Consider the following 13279-nt stretch of genomic DNA (forward strand, 5'->3'; position numbering starts at 1 on the left):
TATATATATATATATGCATGTATATTCATATTAAATCGGCTGTCGTTACAGACCTGCTGCCGTTTTTGTGAAGTGGTATTATGAAAGACTCCTTCCAGGCTGACAGAAAAACGCCATGTTTTAGTGACAAATTGAATAGAGTTGTTAAAGGCTCGCAGATGTTCTCAGCGCAGTTTTTAAGAAAACAGGTCGGAATATGATCAGGTCCACGCCTAAATTATACTTTTAAGGTTTTTAAATACTGACTTATAACATTTCTTATTTAATGCAAAGTAGCTACGATGCAAAACTGAGTACTTTACGTAAGCCCGTTCTTCTATACAGTTTAAAAGAATGTGACTTTTTGTTTTTCAATTTTTTAAGCTCTTTAGTGACCCATAATTGTGTTGGTTCTTCATGAACAATAATAAGTTTTGGCACATACTTTCGAAACAAATTGAAAACAGTATCATTAAAGTGCTCAACGCTACGCTCCACGTCATCTCTTTATATTGGCCAAGATAACTTTAAAAGTTCTTTGTTAATTTTCCTGAAATTTGCTTTCGCAAAAACATATCTAATACTTGAACTATACGACTTATTATTATGTATTACTCAAGAGCGGGATGGTATGCATCCTCTGGCAAAACTAGGAGATCGCACCGATTAATAGAGGCCTTCGGAACATCATCAACGTAAACGACATATATTTATTTGTTTGGGGCAAAGTTCAGCCATTTCCTTCAGAAATACATTGTAACTATCTCTAGATGAAACTGGTACAACATCGGTGTCAATGATGTTCCATGAAATGTGTGGCAGATTTAAATCACCCAAAACAATCATAGAATCGGATGCCGTAAGCATTGCATTTACGGTCTCAAGTAAATAAACTAGCTGCATATATACTGCTACGGCATAATTAGGAGGGATGTAGCAAAGAGCTAAATAAATATAACTCTTTCCAGCCTTTACACGTATATATTTAAATTCGGTATAGTCAATGACAGGAACACTAACTTCGTTGGATGGTATCGATGAATGCACCGCAAAAAGAACGCACTCCTGAATATTTGATATTCATTTGGAAGAATTTGGGAATTAAAAATATGAGGTTTGAGTCATGTTTCGGTCAAGGAAATAACATTATAATTGCAGCCAAAACCTTTTAAATATAAGTCAGTTAATTTGGTATTCAAACCTCTAACGTTTGATAGTAAATACTTAAATTAGACTTGCGAGTTAGTTTTTTGAATCCGAATTAAGATTAGAAATTTTAGCTACGTTGTTATTACTTTTATTAGGTTTATACTCAAACTCGCGAACAAACGCTCCGGTCGACCAAAATGAACTACTTAGTAGTGAATCAAAATCTTCGGCAGCTACATCAATTTTAAAAGACGAAATATCGCGATCGTATTTAAAATTGAATTTACGAATAAATACACCTTTAGTCGTAATTTAAGTCGATATGTATGACTTTATATCATCCGAAGAAATACCTTTAGCCAATCTAGAGACAAAGTTTGATCTTCTCGGAGGAATCACAACCAACTTTTTGGTAATGATATCTGATGTGCGGGGCTCCGAATTATTTGGAGGAACTAAGTTAGACAGTGCAGCTTCAGTTGTTGATGGGAACACTGTTAAATCAACGGTTTGATTGACGTTATTATTTTTAGATGTAGACCTAGGTGATATGGCTTTAGATAGCGGAGTTTCCAATGCCTGAGGGCATGGAGAAGAAAGATTAGTAAGTTCCAAGGACTGGGATGGAGGATTTTGCTGACTAGATTCAGTGACTATCTTTTTAAGTGGACTAATAACACACCTACCTTTATTTTCTCGGCTATCCTCAGAGTGTGGAGGGTTGTCGAGACATGTGAAAGACTTAAACATTTTTTCGTAATGCTTAAATTTCTCAATAAGAACCGACAGATTTTTCACGATCTCAGAAAAACCATTTCTGAACTGCCTAAAGAATTTAAATAAATCTACATCGGTTGATCTACATTTTTGACAAGACCCTTTCCCTCATTAATAGTGTCTAACACCCTACCGCTGAAACCAGCACATTTTATATGGGCAATCCCATCGCAGAGCGAGCATGACACATAGGAGTCTCTTTTAACGTGGCAATTGGAGTAAATACACGACATGTTTAAAATGATATTTATTTATAGGTTTTAGAAGCAATAAAGCAAAACAGTTTTGAAAACGATGTATCAATCAGAGAACCAATCAACTGGTAAATATCGGTTTGAAAGCTATGTAGCGAACAGTCTTAAATACACTGTATATTTGCCACCTAATAAACACAACGCAAACAGCTGTGACAAAGATGAACCAGCACAAATGACAAAAAGAGCAAAATTAATGTGCACAAACAAAAACAATTGTACAATAACAATATATTATATGAAACAAAACACTCGACACATGCAATTAAGAATATCAAGTTAAATTAATCAAATTTACAGGAAATTTTGATATTTTGCTTATCTTTAAATTGTGCACCAGACGTTTAGTCACACTTTTTTTAATTTTTTACTTTATTAAGCGTAAACAGCTTTATAAAACACAAAATTTAAACAGAGCACAAAACAGCACAGCTTTGACGTTTGCGTAAAAGTTTAGTCAATTAGGTGTAGCTTTATCAAAATGTAGAATTGTTGAGTACTTTATACTTAAATTTAAACAAATAAAAAATTGTTTATGTACAAATGTCCAACCCGTGACGGCGGAATCGCCCTATATAAGAAAAAATATTTTTGTTTGTAAAATCAAAGTTAGACATTTGTTTGCATTGTCAATAGCTATGAAAAAATACCACTGGAAATATAATATCACATAATCGAAGTGGCCCGTTTCAGAAATTCTGACTCGTTTACATAAGACAATTTGAGACAAGACGATTGAGAATATGTCTTACTTGTCAAATTGTTGTGTAAAGTAGGCATCCAGACAATTATAAAGACAACACATTTTTCAGCAACCGCGGTTAGTGTCGTTTGGCGTGAATTTCATATTATTTCCGAAAACATCCAAACACAAACCACTTTTTCATAATTCTGTGATTCTTTTCAATTTTGTCTTGTGTCTTTTACTCAAATTAACCAAGACGTGACCGAATTGTTCAATTTACTTCGAAAATCAAAGACAGAGACACTTTCCCTTGAAATTCGAACGATTTACAAACACATTCACAACTTTTTAGTCATCTCACCCACACACTTCCAAATCTTTTGTTCGAACGGTAAAAAAAAAATCCCTTTGTTAGAGCTGCGTACCCGGTAATAATGCGTACTACAATAAGAATTCTATGTGTTAAAGCGAGCAAGCTAGAAACATCGGAGTTTTGATCACGATTCAATAATACAAGGTTGGATAACCAGGCAGTTGTCTCGCTCCCGCATTCTGCCTTAGCTTGTGTTGATCTCTTTTTTGATTTATGGAAACTACTACTAAAATACAAGGAGAAGTCTTGTCTTCGTATAAAAAGTTCAACAGGCAACACTGCCGATATTTTCATCGATTGTTTCATCGAAATTGATTTTCTTATTGCGCAAGTTCAAGTAAGCATCCAAAAAAATCAAAAAAATAATGGAACTATTTTGAATTAAAACAATTATTTACATATTTCTTTACAGAGTATGGGAGTTATTCAAAATTTTTATTCAATAACCTGCGTTTTACAGTAAGTGCAGCCGTTGCAAGTAAGTTTGACGTGCTGGGATCTCTGTGTGTCCGTCCACGTTTTGCTGGTGCAGTCCACTGGGAATTACAGCTGCAGCGATTTGTTTGGTGAAGTGTAAATATCAATAAAGTTTTTTCTTGTGCAGTCAGGATCACTTTGTGTGGCCGTTCACGTTCGCTGGTGCAGTTATTTTCTCCACTGCAACCTTTGGTTTGGTTGAGTGCAGCCTTTGCATACTTACAAGTTAGTATACCACCCCATAAAAGTGAAAGTGCAAATATTAATAAAAAATTGTTCATGTGCTGGTCAGGATCATTTGTATGTCCGACGTTCGCTGGTGAGCGTATTTTCACCACTGCAGCTTTGGTTTGGTCAAGTGGAGAATTTGCATACTTACAAGTTAGTATACCACCCCATAAAAGTGCAAATTTTAATAAAGATTTTTTCTTGTGCAGGTCAAGATCATTTGTGCGCCCGTCCACCAAATGTAATTCAATTTAAGATATTGAACATGTAATTTTTAAATGCAACAATTATAATATATATATATATATATATAATATAATATAATAATTAATTATAATAATTATTAAAAGATTAATTTATATAAATTATATCAATTGCATCTTTACTATTTGTATATGGGTATTTCCATACGTCGCATACGTGACAGTCGTACGTTTCAATGTGATACAAAAAAAGAATACCATTTGTTTTCTTTAACTTTTTTGGGCCATTGTATAGCACATAATTAGCTCTATATTTAACCAAAAAATTAAAACAATCGAACTGCTTGGTCCTGAAATATAAGCATTTAAAGAGAGTCTCGTTACGTGACAAAAAATGGAAGTTGATTTTTTCATTTCTTACAAAATCGCGTCTGAAACGTCACGTGGCGTGGCGTCACGTGACACAAATTTCCATCGTTATATTTTTGTTAATATTACTTTTAAATGAATTTTTAACGCAAATAAAACATGTAATGTGGAACGATTTTCCCTGAAGATGGCACAACGCCGAAACCGGTTTGTCTCCAAACCAAATTTGACAAGGGATGACGGAAAATCGTTCCACATTACATCACACTCCTACCCTGTCGGAAACACTAACAACGAAAATGAGAATAAAACATGTATTTTATGTCGAATATAGTTTATATTTTGACTTTAGCGCAAATTCAGGGTAAATTTTTTGGAAATCTATGATTTATTATGTTTCAACTACATACGCCAAATTCGAACCAAATCGGACCATAAATAGGGTTTTTCGAAATACCTCGACCTTGGCGCCACCTAGGAAGACCATTTTACGCAGACATGATTCTACTTAAATAGTCAGTATATATTTTAAAAAGCAGACAAATCGGCCCGTAAATACGTTAGATATAAGACTTTTATTTTTTTTTTGTCGTGGTGGACCTTCCGATGGAAACACCCATATTTCTTTATAATGCACACCGTCTTCAAAAACCAAAACTCAAAATAATACGTCTGTCAGAAAATGCGAAAAACTATTTCTTAGCACAAGATAATCATATGTACCAGGGCGAATTTACCTTAGGTTTTTTTACAAACTATAACAGAAATTTGCTCCAGCCGAAATTTTGAGTAGTGACTCTTTTGAAGACGGTGTGTGCTGTAGTCCCTTTGAATTAAGGATTTGGCTGAATTCCATTAATTTTGTTTAATATATACTGGAATTTTAATGAAACCATGGTTTATTTTAAATAATTGGGAAAATTTGCCGAAAAGATTTTTCTTTGGTCTGAATTTTATGTGAATAAACATGTTTAATATACCATAAAAAGTTAATTCATTATCAATTGTGTAGATCAGAAGAATCAGCTTTTTATATTTAATTCAATTTTTATACAAAAAACGCATTTCAGCACTACCAGACTACTTTTCCTACTACCTTTTCACAAAAGCGGATAAAATGGTTACCCGCCTTCTCTTTCCTTCTCAAATACAACCTTACAAGGTATTCGATTGACACAAATGTCAATATTTATCCAACCTTGTATTTTTGAATCATGTTTCAGCACTACCAGACTACTTTTCCAAATACCTTTTCACAAAAGGGGATAAAATGGTTACACGCCTTCTCTTTTCTTCTCAAATGCAACCTTACAAGGCAGTCGATTGCACAAATGTCAAAATTTATCCAACCTCTTATTATTGAATCAAGGTTTTGATGACAGTATACATACTGTGAAGAAATGTCACTGCGAAAATTTGGAAGGTAAGAATACGTATTTAACAATTTTATTTGATTATAATGTAATCTTTTCTTTCAGATTGCAAAACATCAGCTGACTAAGTCGCTCTAAAGGTATATATTGAGATTTTTCATATGTTTATAAATTTGTATTGACATTTTTTGTTTGTTTACAGATTTGGCATTCACCATCAGCACCTTGGACGCCAAAGGCACCTTTGAAGCCATCAGCACCAAAGTCATCACCTTAAAGGGCACCAATAATGGAATATTGCAGCTATATTGTTCGGTGAGTTTTATTGATTAAATACTAAAAAAACGGTTTCTCCAGTAAGCAATAAAAGTATAAACTGCAATGGAATGCCAGCCTTTGGCTACTCTCATATATGTAATACTTCTATATTGCTAGTACATTCAAAGTATATTCCCCAACATCAGAGTGCCGAAATATTGAAAAAAGAAAGAGAGATCCGATAAGAGAATGTACTCAAAATGACAATTTTACTTTTCAAAATTCAGGAGCGTTTTCACAAATTCTTATTTGAAAACAACTCATATGAAAAATTATCAAAAAAAAATTTTGTAAATCTATGAGAAGCTCTGTGGCCGCTGGGGGTGGCAGAGGATAAAAATACCTGTTAGAGAAGGACTTGGCATGGACTTGGCATTAGGTGGTATTTCCAATTGGCGTCAATTAGCATAGAATGGAGTCGAATAGCGTGCTTTATTGGATTCGGCCAACATAAATATAAAATACCATAATAATAAGTTTTGTCTTGGTTAGGAAAAGATCTTCTATCTTCCAATTTTTCAGATTTCTAAATAACAAAGAGCATTGGAGAAAGTCGACATATCGAGCCCTAACCGCGTAGATAATGTATATATTTTTTTTAATGTACTTTTTGATGCAGGTGCTCTAAGAGCATTTATGCGTCAAAAATTAAATTTGGAAAAAAGTTCGATTTTCGCGGCTGGGTCTCGATATACATGCGGTTGAAGGAAACATGAGACCGTCAAATTTATGTTTGTTTGTGGATTCCCTGAACCGCCGCTGTTATGACATGGCACTTCATTCTATGTAGTAGTTTACAAATACACACGTATACTTCTACAATCACAAAAATTTTCATAGGTTGTCTTTCTTTGATTTCGAATTTAGAACTCATTGCGATCATATTGTACTAGCAATATAGAAGTACTACATATATGGCTACTCTACAAGTGCACTACTTTTCCTACTACCTTTTCACAAAAGGGGATAAAATGGTTACCCCCCTTCTCTTTCCTTCTCAAATGCAACCTTACAAGGCAGTCGATTGCACAAATGTCAAAATTTATCCAACCTTGTATTATTGAATCATGACCATGACCATGTAATTTGTGACAGCTAAAATTTGACACTCCTTTATCTAGATTTGTATTTTGGAAGTAGGAGAACGGGTAAGAATGTGATCGCCTTTTACGAAAACGGTAGTAGAAAAGTACTACAAAAAGTACGCAAAGTATACAATTAGAAGTAAAATGTGTATTATTTATTCTATGCGAATTTGCAATATATTTGGTGTTTTAATGGAAATACTAAACAATACATAAATATGTGCATTTTTTATTTAAGTTATTCATCATTTCCTGGAACCGACCATTCAGCTATGGAAAAACGAAAACTGCAGATCAATAGAACCTTTTATGCTCATTTCAACCATGCCAAAATTATTTGGCGCAAGTAAAAGATGAAGACGTTCTAGAAGGTTAAAGTTCAGTTTTTAGATTTTTTAAATATTAATATCTTATGAACTGTATAACCGATAAAAAAAACTAATGACGCCATCATAAAGATAATTAATTTGTCTTTCAGCTGATGTACATAATTTATAGCTTTTTGTATTTTTAAACCAAAACCACTAAAAAACAAACAAATGTTATTTTTTCATGAAATAATCTTTTTTAAAAAAAAAACTGCCTAATTAATGGTAAAGAAATTTATATTATTAGGAAAGTACAAGTTATTATCTTTAATTCGATATTACATATTTTATCATGATCTACTTTTGGGTTTCAACAATTTAGTGGTAATAAAAAATACAAATAAACAAAGCAAATAAACCTCTTAAACCTGCGCCAAATGGTGTCGTTGAAATCAGCATAAAAAGTTCTATCAATCGGCATTTTTGGTTATTTTATAGCTAAACGGTCACTATTCTACACTTGTTCTAGAAAATTACGCAAACGAAGGTGATGCCAACGAATATTTAGTATGAAGAATTTTTGGTTTTACTACTAATATCACTAGAAACTGTAGAGTAAGCAACATTCTGCACAAGTATAGGAGCCGATTTTATGTGTGGGAGCGAGAAGACTGTTTGTTTATTACAAAACCTTTCTATTATTGAATCATGATCATGGTTTTGATGACAGTATACATACTGTGAAGAAATGTCACTGCGAAAATTTTTAAAGTAAGAATACGAATTTAACAATTTTATTTGATTATAATGTAATATTTTCTTTCAGATTGCAAAACATCAGCGACTTAGCCACATTCTGAAGGTATATATTGAGATTTTTCATGTTTATTAATTTTAATTGACATTTTCGTTTGTTTAAAGCACCTTCAGCACCTTCAACGCCATCAGCACCTTGGACGCCAAAAGCGCCTTTGAAGCCACCAGCACCTTCAAAGTCATCACCACCTTAACCGGCGCCAATAATGGAATATTGCAGCTATATTGTTCGGTGAGTTTTATTGATTAAATACTAAAAAAACCGGTTTCTCCTGTAAGCAATAAAAGTGCAATGGAATGCCAGCCTTGGGAGTTATGATCAAAAATACTGAGGCGCCTGATCTAGTTTAGCCTAGTCAAAACTAGTTTGTCCTAAGATCGGGTTTGGCCGGTAACATATATAAACAACAAAATAAAGCTTAGGGTAAATATTAAAGAGTGCAGTAAAATGCAACTACCTAAATGTGTACATATATAAGTAAAAAGAAGTGCAGTGGAAATATATATGTATGTATATATATGTAAGTTAAGGACTGAAGGTCCTGAATAACTTAAATAATTAAAGGGCCAACTTGCCCTGGAATTGAAAAAGATAATTTGAACGTCATAATAGAAGCACTTTGTTGACATAAATAAATAGGCCTAATTTACAGTAGTAACACCCCGATGCAACTGCCGCTGCTTCGAGTTCTGCCGCCCTTTATAGCCTGTTCCGCAGCCGCTGTTCTACAGCCAGACATACGCGACGTCAGTGAGCCGCCTTGGCCTTGAATTCCCACAGGTAACCGTGTGAAATGAGATTATGCTGACACCGCTACAATGCCTAATGCATTGGCTCCGTTATACTAATGGTTGCGTAAGCATTAGCCAGAGGTATAACTGTGGCCGACGGTTCCCATAAGTGTGTGATAGCGTTGCGCAATATTGCTATTGCATGATATGGTGAAATGCACTTGGCCTTGACAAAGGTGTAGGATGTCAATTATGTTGTGAACCATAATTATGCTGACATGGCGCACGTGTATTGCTAGACTGTGGGAATGCCACATGTTGGGTAACGGCGGATGTGTTAACTCCTCCCCCTTTAAAGATCTGCGTCCCGCAGATCAGATAGACGTTCCTCGGTTTTTGAATTAGCCTTGTTGTCAATGTTCAATGGAGGTAGGTGTAACCTCGCCGTCTCATTGTCCATCTGGAGGATATAAGAACCATTAAGTGTATTTGAATTGTTACCTAATTTTACAATCCCTATAAAATTGTCAAGGAAAATGGTATCATCCTTGATGATGTCAACAGTGGAATCGTTACAGGTCGCGTAAGTACAACTTATTTGTCCTCCCTTGAGAAGACGAGTCAGGTAACTAGATTCTGGTAGCAGATCGAGTGATTTCCCTTCGCAGATCATGGTAGATCATGATGTTTATTGGTCAGGATTGTTTGATATGCCAATTCCACTCGGGCTCAGGTGATTAAATGTAGTTTATGTGACCTTTGGTGGGGACAACGTATAAGAGGAGTGTGTTGTTGTCGATCGATGGTTTGCTATATTCAATGGCTTCGATGGCGTTGCTGTATGGAGGAGCGCCGATCTCACTGACAAGCTGGTTGACTTCCTCTATACTCAGAATATTGGTGTTGACGACTCCTGCTTTAGCCATCTGACAAGCACGGATCAGTTCGTTGACGTCATCATTCAGGATAAAGATTTTATGCTGGACTTCTTGAGAAATCCTGTCCAAGTTCCTCTTGTTGATCACATCATTGGTGGCGACCACAATGCCATTGACCCTCTGCAATAACTGATTAGTTTTCTTAAAAATTTCATCATTCACCTTGTACTGCTGCTCGTTATTTTTATTGAGGGAATTTTCGTTTCGGAGGACCTCATCCCAGTCCGTAGCATCAGGTGAGCCAGTAATCCATTTTCAAGTTGACCCAATCCAGCTAATAGATCTTTTTAATCTAGCCGTCTCGTGCCCTCTTAGTTCGTTTAAACGTGTGCGGATCCTGCCTAGCTGGAATAGTAGTACCTCTGTAGATCCTGTTGTTTGGTTTAAGGTTGTTATTGCCCACTCGAGCCGATTTGTTACCAATTCGTATTGTTCCAAATTTACCACATGAATTAGCTTGAAGTGTCCATCGATGATCCATCCATACCCATCCCGTATGGTTACTAGGGGTGAGTCTATCTGGAATAGGTCATACGAATGCGCAATGGCACAGAGGCACGTGCTACGGATTAGATTAATACATTAGTCTACTGATGGTTTATTACCCATACCCACGTTATAATAGTGACTCTATACAATTCAAAGTCTTAATTCTAAAATTCGTCTTAGCCATATCCTTTTTACATTATTATATTTTTTTATTCTACTCAAAGTCTTAATTCTAAATTTCGTCTTAACAACTTCCCTGTCCAATGAGTCATATGTGACTCATTTTTGTGTACAATTTCGGACATTTTTGTGTTCGGATTTCAGATTTCGAGCTCGTACGCGATATTTTTTTAAATGATACGTGGACGTACGTTAAAAAACTTAACGCAAAAATATATGAAAGAAAATTTCGAGATTTTTTGTCCTGAATGTTCTCTTTTAGTAAAAAGAAAAAGCGTACAATAAATATAACTCAAATACAAAGTATTAGACTTTTATTCATAGAAAAATGGTACAAAATCAAAAATTTTCAACAATTTTTATTGAGCTCGAGGCCATTTTATAATGAAAATTTATAATGGAAACGCAACAATAATTTGAAAAAATGGTAGAAGTGATAGCTATTTCGGAAATCACCACATTTCCTCATCAGACTTCTTTCAGTAGGCTTCGAAACGACGCACTATGGGCAATATGAGGCATTTGCTGATCAAAAATCTGTAACTTTTTTCTGTTTAAAGTTACGATCATGAAATTTTGCGTGTAGATAGTGTAAACCATGTCAATTTAATGCATTTTTAATTTTTGTATCTCCTTTGGTTCCCGAGATATAGACCCATATGTGGACTTGGAAAACATAAAAAGTACACTTTCTGATTAAATGGAAAGAAGATATTTGAATATTGGTATTAAACGATTGTTTTTATAAAATATTATTTCAGATATATTTATATTTTTTAGATAGATTACCCTTTATTTAAAAAAAATATATATTTAAAAAAAAATTTTACTGAACTATTGCATTATAGTAGGTGCTATAAGAAAAGTATATAAAAACACCCTAATAAGAAAAATTTTCAAGAGTATACCAAATTGAGCTTTGAAAAAAGCTCAAAGTTTTCTAAAAATTATTGACTAAAAATAGTATATGTTTTACCTATTAAAAATACTTTTATCAAAATGCTTCATTTATTTTCGGTTGCAATCGCTTCACAATCTGGAATGAATTCACTTATTTTCATTAGGCGCGGAGTAGCACCACATATAGTACACGGAAGCTGTGCCTGTTAATACCTGGGTAACTTTTCCATCGACCATTGTAAGGAAAAGTTCATACTTGACCTGTAGTTCTTCACCATCTGTACAAATCAAAAACGGATGTAATTCATCAATTTGGGACTGTATCTATGTTATCCACACCAGACTTTTTTTTTCATTGGGGTTTCCTTTGAAAACTCTATTGAAATTGGTCTACAAAATCTTACTGATGAAGGCGCGGGATTTTGCCAGATAATATAACCAGATGCTTCATCAATTAATTTCAAAGGAACACAAGAAGCAGTGAACAGATTTGAGTCTGAAATCAACTCAGACTCCTCTGGAAGTTGTTGTTTGTACTCGCTTGCTATATTAATTTTGTACAGTTGGAGAACCTAGCAGGTAATCGTACATACTTATATTTTGCGGTCAAGTATATCCTTAAAAGTAGGCAGCTAACTTTTTTATCGAGAGTAAATTCGTATTTCTTGGTAATTCCGTATGCATGGTGTAAGGTAATTTTTTCTAAAAATTATTATAATCTCACAAATTAAACATCAGGTAAAAGGTGCGGTTGTTTAGTTTTCGAATATATAAATTGTTTTTTGTTAGGTTTAAAGATTTATTACTTATAGGGTTAAAAGCCCAGTGATACTAGTAGCGGCTGAAATCCCGCATTCTCACGTAGTTTCACTTAAAACATCATAACTTCAAATGGCGCAAACTTGCGCTAACTTTTTTTTCGTGTAGTAGGTGGATTTTTCATGCTTTTAATGAATTCAAATTCAAAACATAGCCAAACGGCGAAAACCTTCGAATCCTTCATCGGAATTAAAAAAAAAACGAAACAAAATGTGTGTTTTATTACAGAAGCTATTGCTGCAACCTGTTATTTCAAAATAAAATATTTATAGCCAATTTCAAATCTGAATATAACATGTAACTCAAGTCCGTATTTCTTAATAGGTCCTTGCTAGGAAAAAATTCCCAAACTGCGGATCTGAAAATTACTGCGTTGCGAGTAAAAGTTTCAACAATTTGAATATGTCAAATTCTTACGCAATTTTCACTTTATTTTCTTAAATAAACACACAAAAAATCATTACATCATTAAAGAACGCTTTATTCCCTAAAGAATGATACCAAACACTTATGTTATTTACAACTTTTCAAAAATGCATTTATGATCAGCCTTTGTACTAGCTCGATCCATAGTGCGACGATCCCACTGACTCAGCCTGGCTGCCAGTCTGATGAGGAAATGTGGTGATTTCCGAAATAGCTACTTCTACCATTTTTTCAAATCATTGTTGCTTTTCCACAATAAATTTTCATTATATAACGGCCTCGAGCTCAATAAAAATTGTTGAATATAATTGTTATAAGGCCAAAAAATAACAAAAACAAATCACAAATATTTCACATTATAGTAATCTAAACAAAATGCTTTTTTACACTTTTTGCACTCG

General features: G+C 34.2%; 2 long non-coding RNA genes across 2 annotated transcripts; both read left to right on the top strand.

The window, feature by feature from the left end:
* The first annotated feature begins 3640 nt into the window (after positions 1-3640).
* LOC118752569 lies at positions 3641-4207 on the top strand. Its single transcript, XR_004994707.1, has 3 exons — positions 3641-3919; positions 3987-4075; positions 4132-4207. It is a non-coding gene; the product is annotated as an uncharacterized LOC118752569 (long non-coding RNA).
* Positions 4208-5461: 1254 nt separating this feature from the next.
* Positions 5462-8137, top strand: LOC118752570. Its single transcript, XR_004994708.1, has 4 exons — positions 5462-5917; positions 5973-6007; positions 6070-6182; positions 8108-8137. It is a non-coding gene; the product is annotated as an uncharacterized LOC118752570 (long non-coding RNA).
* The last annotated feature ends 5142 nt before the right edge of the window (positions 8138-13279 follow it).

This window comes from Rhagoletis pomonella, unplaced genomic scaffold, assembly GCF_013731165.1.
Source record: "Rhagoletis pomonella isolate Grant_MI unplaced genomic scaffold, Rhpom_1.0 Rhpom_scaffold_01660, whole genome shotgun sequence".
In the NCBI taxonomy this organism is placed as follows: Eukaryota; Metazoa; Arthropoda; class Insecta; order Diptera; family Tephritidae; genus Rhagoletis; species Rhagoletis pomonella.